At 36.5% G+C, this 17367-nt stretch overlaps 1 protein-coding gene across 2 annotated transcripts in view; it reads right to left on the bottom strand.

The window, feature by feature from the left end:
• LOC149078859 (adenylate cyclase type 5-like) overlaps positions 1-17367 on the bottom strand; it is a 65975-nt gene that overhangs the window by 16516 nt on the left and 32092 nt on the right. Inside the window, exon 1 of one of the 2 annotated variants that reach the window (XM_089241025.1) lies at positions 6570-6733. The exons of the other annotated variant lie outside the window; for it this stretch is intronic. The gene's annotated coding sequence lies outside the window, so the exon portion shown is untranslated. Of the gene's footprint in view, positions 1-6569; positions 6734-17367 lie in introns of those variants that run through there. 2 annotated transcript variants of the gene reach the window in all.

Raw genomic sequence — 17367 nt, 5'->3', positions numbered from 1 at the left:
CCTATTTAGATGTGCTTTGCACCTCTTTCAGTAACTCAATACGGGTCTAGGTAATTGTCTTCAATTAGTGAACTTGTGTAGAGAATTCATGCTCCCTTCCACCTAATTACAGTAAGATTCTATTTTTAGTTTCATGTTTTCCCTTATCCTAGAAATTCATCCTGACAAACCTTTTTCACAGAAAGGGATATACACACCACAGTAAAATATAATCAGTAAAATTTTTAATTTCTGGGAAAAAAGTCCAATTAATATTTCTTCAAATTGTCTTGTTGTGTGCTTAGATTTATGCAGATATTTGACCAAATACCAGAACATTATTAGACAAAAGGACCGAATATGGAATAGCAGCCGAATATTTGTCCCATCTCTAGATGTACCTCAGGGCTTGCCAAATCCTAAAAAAATTAGGCAAAAGCCAAATTTCACAGAAGAAAAGTATAATGTTTTTTTCCTCGATTTTGTTTTAGGACTTAGCTACCACTTTTCATATTGGCTGGCCTCAGGGTTGGCTGGCAAAAGATGAAACTGACTTGCAAGGAGGTAAATGCTGTGCCACATAAGCAAATGTCGGGAAGCAGCATTCAAAACTGACAACGAACAAATGGACCCTCCATTGTGAGAGGGCAAATGCTGTGCCACATAGCCATATTTCACAAGGCAGCACCTAATTTATTGCACCAATCAGAGCCCCTTCTTGCCAGGTGGTTAAAAATTCTAGCTTTCTAGCTGGGTCACGAATGACCAACTGCAATGTGGCAACCAAGAATCACAATATATGTCTTTCATGTTTCTTTGTTTTATTTCTTATATTTTTATTTTTATGTTATATGTTTTTTTAAATCTTATGTTATGCATGAAGTGTCATTGTTTGATATTTTTTTATTGTATACATGGGCAATGAAACACCCAGCACAACTCTGTCCTTCAACTGGGGCAATGGCTAAAATTGGTGATTGACGATAGAGCCTGGGTAGCATACAGACTAAAATTAAAAGTAGAAAGTGATGGACAAGCTACATAAATGTAGGAAAATTTTGCATTATCTTCAAACTTCAATTCAGTTATCATAAATGGTAGGTTCCGATACCAATTTTTTACTCTCCGTGGCTATTTAGTGCCAAGAATTTGTCAAGCCCTGATGTACCTTTCTAATGAAATAAAGATACGTAAGAAAATGTGATAACACACAGCAAACAAAATATACTTGGAGCGTTACACTACTATACATGTCATGAGGAAAGAAAAGTTGCGTCTTCATTTGTGTATTAGTTATTAATTTAAAAAAAACTCACCAACACATGGTCACACACACAACAGCAGCACATCTTTACATAAGTATAAATTACAAATCAACTTGCAATGGTCACTATAAAAGTCTCTATAAGTGAATTCGGGATACACCTATCCTTTATAGAAATACTTCAATATCTCTCTGAAGTGGGATGTGTCCAATCTTTCAATATTCAATGTGTATTAGTTAGCACATTCGCCCATATTGCAAGAGAACCCGGATTAGATTCCTGGTGAAGACAATTAACTTTTCTTACTTGGTAAATTTTCGCCCCTTGGTCAGAAAGTCTCTGCCCTAGATGTGCTGTAAGCTGAGAAAAAACATTTTCAATCTTTATTTTTGTTTCATTAAACCAAGGGATTCTTAACCTATTTTGTGTGTTTCCCTTTACATAATAATATTCAATATACAGCAAATGTAAAACAATGAGTTAATTTCTCATCCAGCTCACAAACCCTTGAAATCTATCTAAGGACCCCCACTAAGTCTCTGGATCTCTGGTTGAAAACCCTGGCCTTAAACCATAATTAAATGAGCTCAACACAACATCAGGTAGATAGACAAAAATAGATTCTAGAATAAGAATAGTGAATTTATTAATTTCATTAATGCATAAATTTTGTTGTGTACGACATCATTCATAATTGAGATAGTTCTCATGGCTACACGAACACAAAAATTCAAAGGTTCACTCACTACAATCCATTTAACAGACATCACTCCTCACATGAGGGTAAGACAATTCTATCATTTTTGAAATATTTTCGATGAGGCAGAGGAAAGAAGGAAAAAAAGTAGGCTCACTCTGTTGAAGAGAGCTCCAGAAAATAAAATTAGAGACAGAGAGAGAAAAAAAAGAAGAGAGAAAGGAAATATGAATAAGAAATCCTGAACTCTGATCTTCTTATCAGGGAAGAAAGGAAGAGCTGGAAGATAAGGGCTCTTCAAAAAGAGTTTGCTAAAGGAATGCCAAATGCCATCAGTAAAGCTTCCAGAGTTTGGTTTATTGCTTCTTCTTCTTTAGACTGACTATAACCACAAATAGCAACAAAAGCTGCATACCAAAAAGCTCTTATCTACAAAACCTCTCATGATCCAATAAGAACACTAATTAATTGTAACAATGAAAATAAAAATAATTATAAGAAAAAGGCAAAGAGTTTTTTATTCTTTTATCTCAATTTCCTCTATAATTTTTAAATTCTAGGCAGGAAATGTGAACCATCCATTAGTTTGGGGCTTGATTTTCATACATGAGTAACATTTGTACAGACGTAAAATTCAAATAAAGTATGCTATATGGGTCATTCTCCCGAAATCAGACAAAAAAAAGGAAGAAAAAAACATCCAAAATAAATTATAAAAAAATCCAAAAAAATTATTTTGGACACTACTTTATTTGCCGATAAATAAACTATAGTCAACAGCGAAGTTTGTTCAAAATTAATGGTGAAAAAAATTCATTAAATTTTAGTAAAATAATTCATTTAAATTTAACCATGTTATGCTTATGTCATGATAGGCAAATTTGAAGTGGCATTTTGCCTATTTACACATATTACTTGATATTTATGCTTGACATTCACCATATGTTCTGTATATTTTGATAGTTTATTTCCAGTTCGGGCAAGTAAATTTTTATTTCTTTTTTTGTCTTTCTCGCTCCTTTTTTCATCACTTTTACGGGGACAACAGATTTCTAATTAGTCTTTGTTTTGCTAGAGCACGAGATGAAAAAACTTTCAGAAATAATAGAAGTGTCTAAACACTGAAACATGAGGTAAATTTAAAATAATTTTGAATTATATATTTCTCACAGAAAAAAGTAGCCAGGAGAAGGACATTTAATAAAGACACTTTCCTATTTTTCCTGAATAAAATCTAATTTGTGAAGTAATGTATAATTCCGATTGATTTAAAAGGAAGTTCAAATGATGACTACATCTTTCTCTCTCTCTTAAACTTTTCAGCACAAAATTTGATAGGTGGCAGCAACTGGTGTTATAGGGCTTTAACCAACATTTTCTAAATATTAAGAAGGGGGGGGGGAAGCTGGGGAAAAATTTCATTTGGCCATAAAGCATTGATAAAAAATATTTAAAATTATGAAAAAGGTTAAATATGAAAAAATATACCAATACTAAAAGTATATATTATTGATAAAAATAATACATTTTTGTTTTAAGATAGCAAGTTATCATTTTAAAATTTGGGAAATGGGCAGGGGACAGTCAGAAGGACACTTCGTCAACAAATGAAAATTGGTTCAAGCAAATTTAAAAAATCTATTGATGAAAAAATTACAGAGTGGCAACTTGTCAGAAACAGAAATATAAATAGGAAGCGATGAAAAAAAAATTAGGCTAGGTCAGACAAAGCATGTATGGCGTAAAATCTGCCTGAAAGTAAGTGATCAAGATTTGAATACTCATTGGATAATATGAGACCCACACCCACTCGTGCATGCTCACAGTAGAAAAAATAGATAGACTGTATTCTAATTATCTACTTTAACCACAAATCACTTACCATCCTAACCTGTGTAAACGACCCTTAATACTACTTTACAGCACACCAACTCCGGTCATACATCGCCATACAGCTATTTCCAATGAGTGGAGTTGGGTGGGAAATGAAAGCAGTCATCGGTGGTCGCCCCAGGCTCAGTAGGTAAAGAACTTGCTTCTAATGTTAAATGCCCAGATTCGAACCCACGGACCTTGATTGTGGAAGATCACCTTCATAGTGGAAGACGAGCATCTTACCACTGTGCCACTTGGGCTCAACCTTTAGTGCATGCTTAACCTTAATGCATGCAACCTTAATGCATGCCTTAATGCAACCTTAATGCATGCCAGTAATACTGGCATGCATTCTAAAATATAAGAATACCATGGCTAATGAAGATAATTCATTCTGGAATCCAGTTTGTTAGCTGAAATGTGATTTCCCATGGGTTTAGATATTTTAATTCCTTCCAAGTAATGTCCAAAATTTAAAGACAATTTTTTTAAAACACCAAAGAGCACTATAAGAAAGACAAAAACTGAATGAAGGCTGAATTTAGCTCTAAAATTGGATAAATGAGAATTCAAGGAAGATGAGATACTGAAGACTTTTTATTTTACACTATGTATGAAACCAACACCCTCTTTGATATTCTCCTGGAATGTCCAGACTGTGCAATTTGATGCCGAGAGTCTTGATCTGGAAACACATTTCTTCTTTTTCAATGCATTTTCCATTGGCTGAATCTTTCATTTCACATGAAACGATTCAAAACTTTCAGAAAGAGAAGTGGAGGTACATCTGGGAAAAACATTTTGAAATAGAAATGAGTTAATCGGGCTCGAGTGAGGGTAATTCTGATGATAAAAATGCATCGAAATTCAGCACATAACATGGCTGTGTAAGGTTACAATATGCATCCATATCAATGGAAATGTTCATTAGCTGAATCTGTATTCATTAGCAGAGTCTAAAAAATCATGACGAAAACTTTTGTTAGCCAAGGTATCATTGAATTTAAAGACTTAAAATTCAGTTAAGTAGTTGATCACTAAATTTGATTAAATGTGCCTTAAATCAGGGCAGTAACTAGAGTGGGAAGGGGGGGGGGTAGCAACTGCTCCGGGTGAAAGTTTTAGGTGGGAACAAAGGACACATTACAAAATTATAAAATTTCAAAGTTGTTGGGGGGAAGCATAATGTTTTCCCCGGGTTGAAAAAATCCTAGTTACGGCCTTGCTTACTTGTGTAAATTGATAGGCAGGTACTCATTTGATCATTTTTGTCACACCACAGTCATTTTCTGCACACAAGGGATAATTAGACTACTACTACTTCACCAAACACCAACTCTGGCCATATTGCTATATTGCAATTTACTGCCATTAGTGAGATGGGTTGGAAGTGAAGGCGCTGTCTATCGGTGGTCGCCTCGAGTTCGTTAGGGAAAATATCTTATCTATATCCTCCCTTGGGTTCGAACCCGGGACCCTGACAACAACCTTCATGATGGTAGACGAACATCTTACCACCATGCCACTCGGGCGGATAATTAGACTGGGACCTACAATTTATTGCCGATCCTGAAAGGCAGGCTTGTGTTTTATACTCATCGAGAGGTTGGTTCACTAACCCCTCGATGGGGGACGCCCTGTGGTAGCAATTTTTTCTATGGTCGCGTTGCTGTTTCTGTTGTACCTTTCCTGACAAGGACGAACTGGGGGATAGAACTCGCGACACCTCTAAACCTCCTTTGGTACTTTAGGTGAGTATTTAGGCTACCGTGCCCAGATCCGAGGTCACCACCACGACTGAAAAAAATGGTACTAGCACCTGAATTTTTCTACGTGTGATTACCAGCTTGGGCAAAAAGAAATGCACTTGGCTTTAGGAGCCAAGCTTTCTTTGTTATAATTTTTTCCTCAATATGTCAAGCCCTGGACTATATAATCTGACAGGATTGATGAGGTCTCAAGGCCCAAGAGCATGATTTATCTGAGGCCCATAGCTCCCCACATCCTGCAGCAGGGCCTCAAGCCGGGTTTTTACAGGCCTCCCATATAGCACAAGTGGCTTGGTGGTAAGATGCTCCTCTACCACAGTAAAAGTTGCCATTACATCCCATGTTTCAATGGGAATCAATGTTATCATATTTATCAATGTTATCATATTTATCAATGTTATCATTTGTTATCAATATTCTTCCCATTGGAAGAATATTGATAACAAGATATTTTCCATAACACCCTTGAATAGACTGCAGATAAGTGACACCTTTATTTCTAACAAAACTAGGCCCTTTCTATACGGAATTTATAGTGTGATTAAAAAAAAAATTGATAAGACACATCCTGGGCTTGAGCTCCCTGTCAGCCCCACCCTTGTGGGGGAGGGCAATACGGAGTGCCCCATGGCCAGAGCCACGTCAACTCTCCCCTCATTTATGAGGCCATGGCTCTGATCTACATCCAGGAATGTATTTATCTTCTCCGTCCCCCATTCGCGTAAACAATTAGAGATGATCTAATTAAGGGAAAAAAGACCTCTTTGATAACACTATCAATCGATAAATAAAATGTGACATCGAGATTATTCATTCATGTACAAAGAGATTCGGAGCGACATCCTTTACTATTATCATTTTTTATAAAGGAATTGGGGGGGGGGATTGATTGTTATAATTATCTCGAGATAATCGGGGTGGGCGCAAGGGGGGGTCATACCAATCAATCCCTCGTGATTGGTGACCGCAAAAAACTTTACTCACCAATTGAATTTATGGCTCCGCGCTTCGAACGGTAAATGCTCCAATTGAATAAATATGTGATATACGAAAATAGACTTCCTCTAAACTACTCGTCGCTACGAAAAGTATTTATAAAAAATAATTTTTTATTAGTAAACAAAATAACGTATGTGTTTACATATAAATCATTGGTCCCAACGCGTCTGGCAGGATCGAGTTGCGTGGTTTATCAGCCGACTTCTTCCTGGGGAATGACCATATTTCATCCGGGAGAGGGGGGAGCGAAGAAATATGGTAGATAGCATCGAGTTTATAAATGGTGACTATACGTGCCGTATTTCCCGGGATAGTCCCGGTTTTTCTCGTATTTTTCACGAAGCCTACTTGAATTTTTATTGTTTAAGTCAAAGATTGAAATTATTTTTCAACTTATAAATTATATTATGACAATTACAACTATAAATGAGAATATTAATTAATCTCCCACATTTGTCTTGGTGAAATTTTTTTCGTGGAACTCATTTTATTCCACTGCAATTAGCAGTGATGCTGCATTTCTCGCAATTGTGATTTTTCCGCTATTTCGACAATATTTGGGGACTTTGTTCGGTTTTGGCGTCATTTTTGGCGATGTCCCGTATTTTCCCGTATTTGGAATCCCAATTTCCCGTATTTCAAATACAAATACCACGCCACAACAGGCAAATTGCCCAACGAGGTGACTGACTTAATGACATCATGGATGCCCGAGCCATTTTTTGGAGGCCCTACCTACTACTGCTACACCACACATACACCCCCCCCACCCGCGGAACCCCCAACGAATCGGTACATGCGGGAATGTGCGTGTACGTGTAGTGAAACCTGACGAGAAGTTTTTTGTCTCTCTGTAATGCTTGTTATGTGTAGTGCTGCCATCTGCCACCAGTTTTTCTAACTAAGAGTGAAGTGTTATGATTGAATGATTTATCGTTGTAGGACTGTTGCTCTCTGTAGCCAGACTTTTTAACGGGGAGATCGGCTTGCATTTGCGCCTTGAAGTTGGGAACCACAGAAAACCAACTTCAGCCGACCACCACTGTGGGGTTCGAACCCGGATCCTCGCATCGCGAGTCCGTCACTTTTCTCTCTAGGAAATATGGTCACTTTAAGCTTATATTAATAATATACGTATATATATTTTAATATATATATATTAATTTATAAGTATATATATATATATATATATAATATATTTATATTATAGTCATATAAGCTCGATGGTAGATAGTGGTCAGTATTGCCCACTGAGGTGTTGCCAGATCTTTGGAAAAATTTCCAGCGAGAGTCAATCCTCAAAAGTGGCCTAAAATATTCGAGCTTGTGCTGCCAGCTGGGATGAAATACACGAACTACAGTTTGACGGTAATCGGTAATCTAGTCCGGTAGTTCTCAAACAGGGGCCATATGCCTCCTCCTCGTGGTCCTGGGGAAGGGGGGAGGGGGAGCCAAGACAAGTCAAGGGGAAGAAGGGAACCACAGACAACTGTGAAGAAATAAAGCGTCCAAATGAAATATGGTGGGAAAAAAATGTGACTATTTTCGGAAGCCTTGGTTCTATGCACACAGCTTTGTCCATAGGAGCAGTGCCGTCTTAAGGCATAGGCCCATCCGAGGCCTCAAGCGAAGAGGGGCCTCACAAAAATGAGATCTGGTTGAAATTTTCGAGAATTCGTTTGGTAGCGCCTCAGAAATATCAATTGGTCGGGGGTCCATGACACAGCCGCTTGAAAGATGCAGACTCTTAATGCAGCTTTGGTCCATGATAAAGACAGCCCTGCATAGAACAAAGGCCATCTTTATATCCATGGGCTCCATGTGGCAATAGCTTAGAGACTAGATTCCGTATGTCCATAGCAGGGCCGCAACTGAGGGGGAGGAGAAGACGAGTCTCGTGCCCCGGGCGCTGGACCAAGGGGGCGCAAATTTTATTCTCAACCCTCTCCTTCAACATTACAAGAGGGCGCCAAAATACGCAATTGGCCCGGGTGACGAAGCATCTAGTTGCGGCCCTGGTCCATAGAGAGCCCCACATAGTGAGATCTGGTTCTATGATTATCGGAGTGTGAATATGCAAGCGGTTACGTCCAGCTAAGTATAGGAGCCCCAGGACATCACATTGCCCGAGGACCCATGGTGGGTGAGACGGCCCTCGCATACAACCCCTACAAGAAGAAGCTCGTTGAATATCTAGCCCAGGGTAGTGTGTCGGGAGGGGCGATTATTTGCGAACGTTCGTGGGACATGCAGTCTCGTACAAGGTTTCTAGAATATATACAAGGTTTCTCGTACAAGGTCTCGTATTTTACACAAACCTATTTTCCCCATAATATTTTTCCATATAATTCGGCTCTTAGAAGAGATGATCAACCCCCTTCCTCCCTCCCCTCTTTTGGATTTGATTCTAGCCCAGGGTTACGGAGATTGATCTCATTCATAAAATATTGTCCATTATTAATTTATTTTCGACTAAATTTAATTCGAAAGTTCTCATTCTTGCAAGATGGTAGGGACTCTGGATAAGACGGGAAGGGGGGGGGGCACAAAAAGAAAATATACTTCGAAGGGGACCATGGATAAAAAAAATTGAGAAGCACTGATCTAGTCTACACAAAAATCAGTGGTGTTTATAGTTTTATGAAAATCCGAACTTCTCCCCCCCCCCCCCCCGCCATTTACGTGGGGCCGGTGGAAAAATAATATCGGGGCCAGCGGTGTCTTAATAATTTCGGGCACCCGTTAGCTCTGATTTCATATATTCAGTGGGGGGGGGGGGAACCAGCTTCCAAAGAGATTCATACATTATTACGAAATATACTGAAATGAGTATGCTGTAGATAAAAATATATATATACACAATTATACATAGACATAATTAAATTTGTAAATTACCAAAAAAATAATTAAAATTTTGAACTGAATAAATTTTTCCAGTTTGATTGAAGAAATGATTCCAAGACCAATTAAGATGAGAATGTAATGAAAGAAATTGTCTGAGCACCCTCGAAAATTCAGAATATTAGAATTAAAAATAATAAAAATGATTGGTGCTGAAATTCAATGAAAATTGAGAATTAATTCTAGAATTGATGAAAATTCTGATTTGTTTTCAAAAATAATTCTAGAATTGATGGAAAAATTCGTGAAAGAACTAAAATTCCAGAATTATTTCTATCTAGATTAAAATGTATAATTTCATAATTATTTTTTCCAGATTAAGGGCAAGCTATCCATACTTAAGATAAGACACCAATGTGTAATCTTTTTTTTAGGGGCAGTATATTATTATTAGTTTTTCCTTTCGTGATATATGCTTTATATTGGGTTGCTGTATTTTGGTAATACTTGCAATACTTGATACATCCATATTTTATACAGACATCTTTTTTTCAGCCACCTCTTTGGGCAATTTGCTTGTTGTGGCTTCTGTGTTTGAATTTGTATTGAATTTCAGATTTCCCGTATGGATGAAAATTCCAGAATTGATGAATATTCATAAATGTGATGAAAATTCAGAGTTCATAAAATAAATTGTTTTTACCGTAGGAACGGGGCACTCCTAAACAGCAGGGCCCTGTGCGACCGCACCTGTCACACACCCCTAAGGGCAGCTCTGTTCTCCACGCACGCACGCACGCACGCACGACACTTTCCGGTAATCACCGATTCCCATTAAATTTTTCCCACGCGAATGTTTGCGAGATGCATGCACGTTCAATAATAGAAGAATAGTACATAGAGAAGAAGTAACAAGTATAGTGATACAGAAATAAGTCTAAAAATGGAATCGCTCATTCAGAACATCCAGAATAAATTATGAAAACAGATACTGTATCTATTTCGCACTCGCGTCTATCTATTACATAAAAGGTGAAACATCCCAACTAGGAAAACCTCTGAGTTGAAGGAATCGTTGGTGGTTAGAGATGCTCTTACAAAAAAGGTTGATATGATCTGAGAATTGAATCTCAAACATTCTGAACCCATTCATAAAATTTATACACCATCTTTCTCCTTAAAGATGATCATTATGTTCTATCTGGGAGAGAAAAAAAGGCTGTTTGAGCCCTCTCACGGGAATGAACGGAACGCCGAGCTCGCCTAGGGAAGCTGAGTTGAGTGATGAAGTAATTTCATGTCTAGAAATGTTCCCCCTATTTTTCTCTTTTTGCAAAAACAGAAAAATAGGCGAAACATCACAAAGAAAGAAGCAAATAGAGTGGTCAAATCGGATACACAGTATATATTTATACAACGTTAATGATTATGATATTTTTCTGTTATTCCCTGAAAGTACTAAATAAATGTTTTTCTTTCCTCGCTGTATGCAATAAATTCTGATGGTAACTGTAAATAGTTTGGGTTGCGATTCCTTTTTTTTATGTTATCTTCTTCATATTTAAATTTATAAAAATATAACCTTACGATAAGTATTTATTGGTTGGAGTTTAGCCCATATTTAGATGAGTTGATGATAGAATTTTATATCGATTGATGTTCTCTTGAACGGAAGTTTTACTTTCTACCAGAAGCTCCTCATCTGAGCAGATATCAAAGGTTGGTTTGCCTCAAGTTTTTATTGCGTTTTGTACATACCATTTTTACACAACTCTTGGAAAAAGTATGTATGAAACAAAAGACTTGAGAGGAAAAAAGATGGAAAAGAAATGTTTATTTCGTAACAGTGAATGATTCAAATGAAATAAGGGTGTTACACCCATGGCAAAAAGATGGTATAATTAAACTGATATAAATTTGGTTGATTTGAAATAACGATGACTCAAAGCAAAAGTTGGAAAAAAAAGAAATATATTTTGAGTTGGCTTGGGGAAAAAAGTGTCTAATACGCAGAAGAAGAAATTTGCAGAAAATTTGTGGTTTGAAATTTTCTATATGTAAATTTACTAATTTATTGCTTTCCCCGAATTCGAAAGACAGATGGCAGCAGAAACAAATTTCACATTAAGTACACATACATGGCACATTCCCGCATGCATCAATTAGTTGCAAGTTCTTCAGAGGAATGTTTATGAGGTGTGAGATTTAGTACAGTTAAGTAGGTAGTAACTTAGAGATCACTAATGAGCCATTTAGGTGGTTTTTTTTCTATTTTTCTTTCTAATCTCTCCTATTTATTTGTGCTTAGCTCCGTGTACAATGTTTTCGAAAATATCGCAGATTTCTATACGTTTAATGGTATTTGATAAACTTTCACAACCAAAACAAGCTTACCAATGGTCCGTTAGGAACTTACTGGAGCATTCTTTTTATGCACATAAACTACCAACCACACATGATCTTCTTATCGATTTGTTGGCATATCCAGTGGAGAGAGGAACAATTTTTTTTATTCATGATAAAAGTTTGAAACCAGTTTTTTTTTAGGAAATTCAGAAATTATTTGAATTCCTTGATTAGATTCAATTCTTGTCCTATCGAGGAGTGGAAATTTTATGCTAAAGAAAAAAAAAAAAAAACACCACGAAATATACGAATGGAATAAATAATGTGGCCAGACCCCTGTGCAAGGATACCGTATTTAAATGAAAATTCTGAACATCGAGCTACTCTAATAAACAAAACATTGATATAAAAATTTCAAAAATTTATGACATCGGTAAAAAAAAATAATAACTTTCGAATTTTAATCTTACATTAATTTGATGTTTGAAGAAAAAAATTTCATCTAGTGATTTGTGAAAAATATATACGATTTCAAAAACAGGGCTGTCTGTGAATTGAACAGTACGAATTCAAATAAAATAAATGAGTGAGTAAATATTTATATTTTTTATAATTTATCCAGCAGAAATGCGATACAAAGTTAGATTTCGAAGAAAATATCTCTTAGTAAACTTCAGGAAAAAAAGGAATGTCGATTCCTTGAGTGTGAAGGAAAATACTGCAGTAACATTGGAAATTTGAAAGCAATTCACAATATGCGCAGGCCTATTCGTTTGTTTTGTAATCCTATGTTGAGAAATTTGTATTAGAAAGACGTATAAGGAACCGAAGAAAGAATTTACGATTGAAAAAAAAAAAAAAAATCTCAGGGTGATGAATGCATGGTGATATTGCAGCTCTTGAATATTCAATGAGAAAGTCATTAATGTGAGAAAGAAAGATTACAAAAGAGAAAGAGAGAGAAAGAAGCAGCAGCTATCACTGAAATATTCAGTTGTTTTGATTTGTTTTTTCCAGTGAGAAATTATTTTTGTTTAATTGTTCAAATTTTTAACTTTTATAAGAAAAAGATCTTTCTAAATCGAAAAGAGAGAGAAATTCAGGCATTTTATTTAAAAATAGGAATATCTCTTGTGTAGCAATATCATACGTCCCCCAAGTCCCCCCCCCCCCCGGCTACGCCCTTGCCTCAGCATATTTTCAAGTCCAAGTTTTAAAGGACTCCCTCCATAGATAGCGCGATAAGATTTTATCCGGGTCACAGGTCAAATACTTTCTCTCAATTATTTGAGCACATTGTTAGTTACCTTTTCCCTCAAAAAAGTACAAAAAATCTTTTATTTTGCGTTGTTATGTAAAATCAGGTTACTCTATATCTGTCTAGTTTCGCACGTTCCTTTGTCACGGATGAATCTTATTTCATTCATATTTTTCAGTTATTAAACATAGTTTTCGAACAATAGAAAGACACGTTTTGGAGACAAACATACAGATTTTTTTGTTGGTTTAGACTTATTGGAGAGTGCAGGCTACCTCATTAGATTGAAAATGCCCTTGTGCAAAACGCTACTCAATGCTTCAAAAATTATAGTCATACAGTTGTTTGAAAGCCAAAGATGCAAAAAAAAAGTGAGGTATCAAAATAAATTCTGGATTACTTCAAGTTCGTTATTCCCTTTTTAAATGGTCCAAAGAAAGAGACAAAGAAGTTTTTCAGTGCTCGTGCTCTTTAGTAAAAGAAAAGCATTATATTCTGTTTGCTTATTTGCAAAAATGATTTGAACGTAAACTGTAAGAACATTTGCAATCATATCAAAAAAAAGAAGAACAAGGATTTTTTTCTTCAATTGGGTCCCCGGAAATAACTCCTCGTGTACCACAGAGTACGTCACGAGAAAACAATGATCGACACAGACTTTTAATGATTTATTCAAGTACGCGAGATTCCAATTGAGTTTTTGATCTTTATTAAAATGCATTATTTTAATCTGTTATAAATGCTCTAAGAAAACACATCGTGCACGTAAAATGTTTTATTCTGCTTAAACGCATCATTTTTCAAGTCGGAACGGATATAACGAAGTTCTCGTATAACGTATAGATAGTTTCGATGTTTTTTCCGCTCTTCGTTATAAGCGGGACCGACTGTATATGTCTCGAAAATGGGTCTTACTGATCTTTTCAAGTACAAACAGGCAAAGTTTCTTTAGTGATATATTTATTAAACCTACTGGACTATATTTTTACCGGATGCCAATATATTTTTTTTGTCCACTTTCAAGTGTCCAGTTTTATTTATTTATTTTTATATCTGTTTATGAGAAAAATTTCAGTCCAATTTATTTTTTTATATATATATTTGATTCCAGATTCAACTTTCGTTCGTTTTCTACCGAGAGTCCACCCATGGCTTATATGTCGTTTAGTTCTTTTTTTTCTTCGGGGATAACCTCATTCGCGTCAGGATATCTGCAGAAAGCATCGCCCTTGCGCTTCCATTTACAGTAATACGTGATGCGTTTGCCCAAAATAAACATTTCCTTTCCCCATTTTCTGTGAAGAAAATCCGATTCCGAAGATTGTCTCTGTGTTGCTGCTGCTCCTGGAAGTCGTTGTCCCTGAGAAAATTTCGTCGAGTGAAAGTTTCATCGATGTGTTTTCCCACGCTCCAATAGGATTATGAACAAATCCTTCTCCCTGTTTCGATCTGCCAATCACGGCCAATCTCTTCACGCCGAACCTAAATATCCTTGCGTAATGTTATCATAAAAGCGTGTTGATGCACTTGGCCTGGTCTCTCCTAGATAATGTACAACAACAATTCCGTGAGAAGACATTTTTTTTTCTTTCAAACCAAGCACACCTTCGGTCTATCGCCGTGGACAATTTACTACCGATTGAGTCGTGCCGGAAGTGCGAGTGTGCGTGCACCTAACAGTCCGAGTGCTGTGTGTGATTTTTAGTGCTGCCATCTATATTTCAAACTGTGAATGAAGTGCAATGATTGAATATTTGTGCCTTTGTAAGACTGTTGCTCCCATAAGAAGACAACTAGCATTTCCACCTTAAATATTTCCTCATCTTATAATGATTTCATTTGGAGTATTATCAGTAATTTTTCTCAAGTTTTTGGGCTAATTTATCTATTGAGTAACGGAAGCAAATTATAATAAACAAACACAACTAGATTAGCCATAATATTATTGGAAAGCGAATCTCCCTTTTTTGGGCAAAATCCAGAACTTGAAAATTCATGAGGGTTGATAGGAATATGGTAAAATATCCAGACTACTAGAGAAGATGCCCCGAGATACACATGTTACAGAGGGTTTTTAATACGTACCTGATATCAACATTGCACATTTTATGATTTACTTATGATTTCATTTACATTATGATCATTTGTGTCCGTTGTGGAGAGGTTCTATTATAGTAGGATATTAGTATTGTCTCCTCTAGAACTATTATGTGCAGTCTGGTGACCATCAGCAGCCTAACGCCGGTTCGTTTTTTTTTTTTTTTCATATGTACAGCACCATTGATAGGTTTTCACATGGACGGTACCGGGCCCGCCTGTTCCAAAATGGTTCAAAATGGACCGTTAAAAAGTCTCGCCACAGATAGCAACGGGTCTACAGTGAAATAACTATTCAATCATATACTTGACTGATAGTTGGAAAAATTGATGGCAGGTGGCGGCACTACACAAAACAAGCATTGCACCGAAACAAATTTCATTCACTACACGTACCAATTCGTTAGAAATTCCGCAGAGAAGGAGGACTACTTGTATGTGTAGTAATAGTTTAATAGTTGTTGCTTCCAAAAAATGCAAGTTGAAGGCAGGGTTGGCTTAATCATTCCCGCTGTTTTATGAATTTCATTGATCTGCATTATAACTACCACATTGAAAATAAGTGAGCCCCCTGTAAAATGCCCCATCTTTTTTCGAAAAGAAGATTTTTCTGATTTTCATTCATGTAATAGTGCTCTCTCCTTCTACTTCGAAAACAACAAAACCGAGGAAGCAAAAACCTCTATCTTCTTTTATTTCTACTCCATGCATATTCTTATACTGCCTCAAAGGGGGGAAAAAGTAATATTTCTCCACTTTTTCAGCAGTTGATCTGACAGGTTGGAGAGAAGGAATGGAAAACATGTTCCTAGGAAAAGCGGAATTTACAATGCATCCATTGCTAAAATAAGATATCCCGTAATTGCCGAAATACAAAGCAACCAGTTGGGCGAGATATCTCGTAAATGCCACTGAGATGGTTTTTGCACCATGCAGGTCCCCAGGAAAAAAATACCCTCATAGCTCTGAAGATCGGCCATACCTAACTTAGAATCTTGCTTATTATACCAATTTTATTTACTCTAATTAGAATGAGGCCTCCATGTAGATGGAATCCCCAGGCAGAGCATTAAGATCATGACAATTGTTTTTTTTAATCACATTGTGTTAAACCAGTGGTTTTACTCATAATGCTAACGAAAATCATAGCTATGGAAAGCTGGTTCATTGGGGTGGGAGAGTACATATGATGATTAGCTAAATTACTCCAAAGAACCGCCGTTCCCTCTCCAGGTGAAAATATTGCAATAATCGGTGATGGGGCTGGGGCCGCGGGGTTCATAATGGAATCGGTGTATACATAATTACAATTTTTACATTTTATTACAAGCTACTATCGAAAATGATCCCAGAAGATCGTAATTAAAAGGAATCAAAGCCTTCAATGTATAACACATTAGATTTTTTTAGTTACAGAACTAACCAGTGATGTCGAATGTTACAGATTTCCTGCACTCATTACGGTTCATTCATGTTCACGGTTCAGGACCTTTCCATGCGCTATGCGTCACAACGACGAAAAATTACCGTATGGAGATCCAAAAAATATTATTTCCTTTTGAGTTCCAGAAATCATTGCTCCTATTTTTGTAACGCGACATCACCTTCAAAGACAGTCGTGTCATTTTCTTTTTTTTTTTGCTTCACATTGGACATTTTTTTTCTCCAAGCTGTCATTGAGAGAAACATAGACTTGATGTGTGAAGGCGCATCATTCAAAGCCGTGGATTGAATATAAAGAAGCTCTGAAATGTGTATATGCATTCTTTCTAGGCTTTCCCTAGAAAGTCTTCTTTGTAGTGAAAAGAAAAAGTCTTTATCTCTCAACGCCACAATATGGAAAGTCTAGCGAGAACAAATTCAGTCAAGGCTTTGTTCAGATTACCCATTTTCTAGAGTCCATACAATAAATAAATACACTGGTAGGAAGGGAAAACTCAGAGAGAGAGCTTGTGTACCTTTTCACGTTGACGGATAACTCTCGGAACGAGACTTGAAAGCAAAATTTCGAAGTTGGCGGTATAATATAGTAGGAGGGAATTCAAGAAATACGTTAAAATCTCGAATGTGGAATAAATCCAAAAATAAGATTTTAAATTAGTATTTATCTTTTCGAGAATGTCAAGCTACGAAAATTGCTTCTGTGATTGACAGCTTTTACAAGGTTTTCATATTTAGAATGTGCCTCTCTAGTTCGACAAAGTGACTATTTCTCAACCAACTAAGAACTAAGCAAATAAC

The sequence above is a fragment of the Pholcus phalangioides genome, unplaced genomic scaffold (genome assembly GCF_987345545.1).
Source record: "Pholcus phalangioides strain wild (caught in Gottingen) unplaced genomic scaffold, Ppha-v1.0 ptg000013l_1, whole genome shotgun sequence".
In the NCBI taxonomy this organism is placed as follows: domain Eukaryota; kingdom Metazoa; phylum Arthropoda; class Arachnida; order Araneae; family Pholcidae; genus Pholcus; species Pholcus phalangioides.
This window is presented reverse-complemented; position numbering and strand designations above follow the sequence as displayed.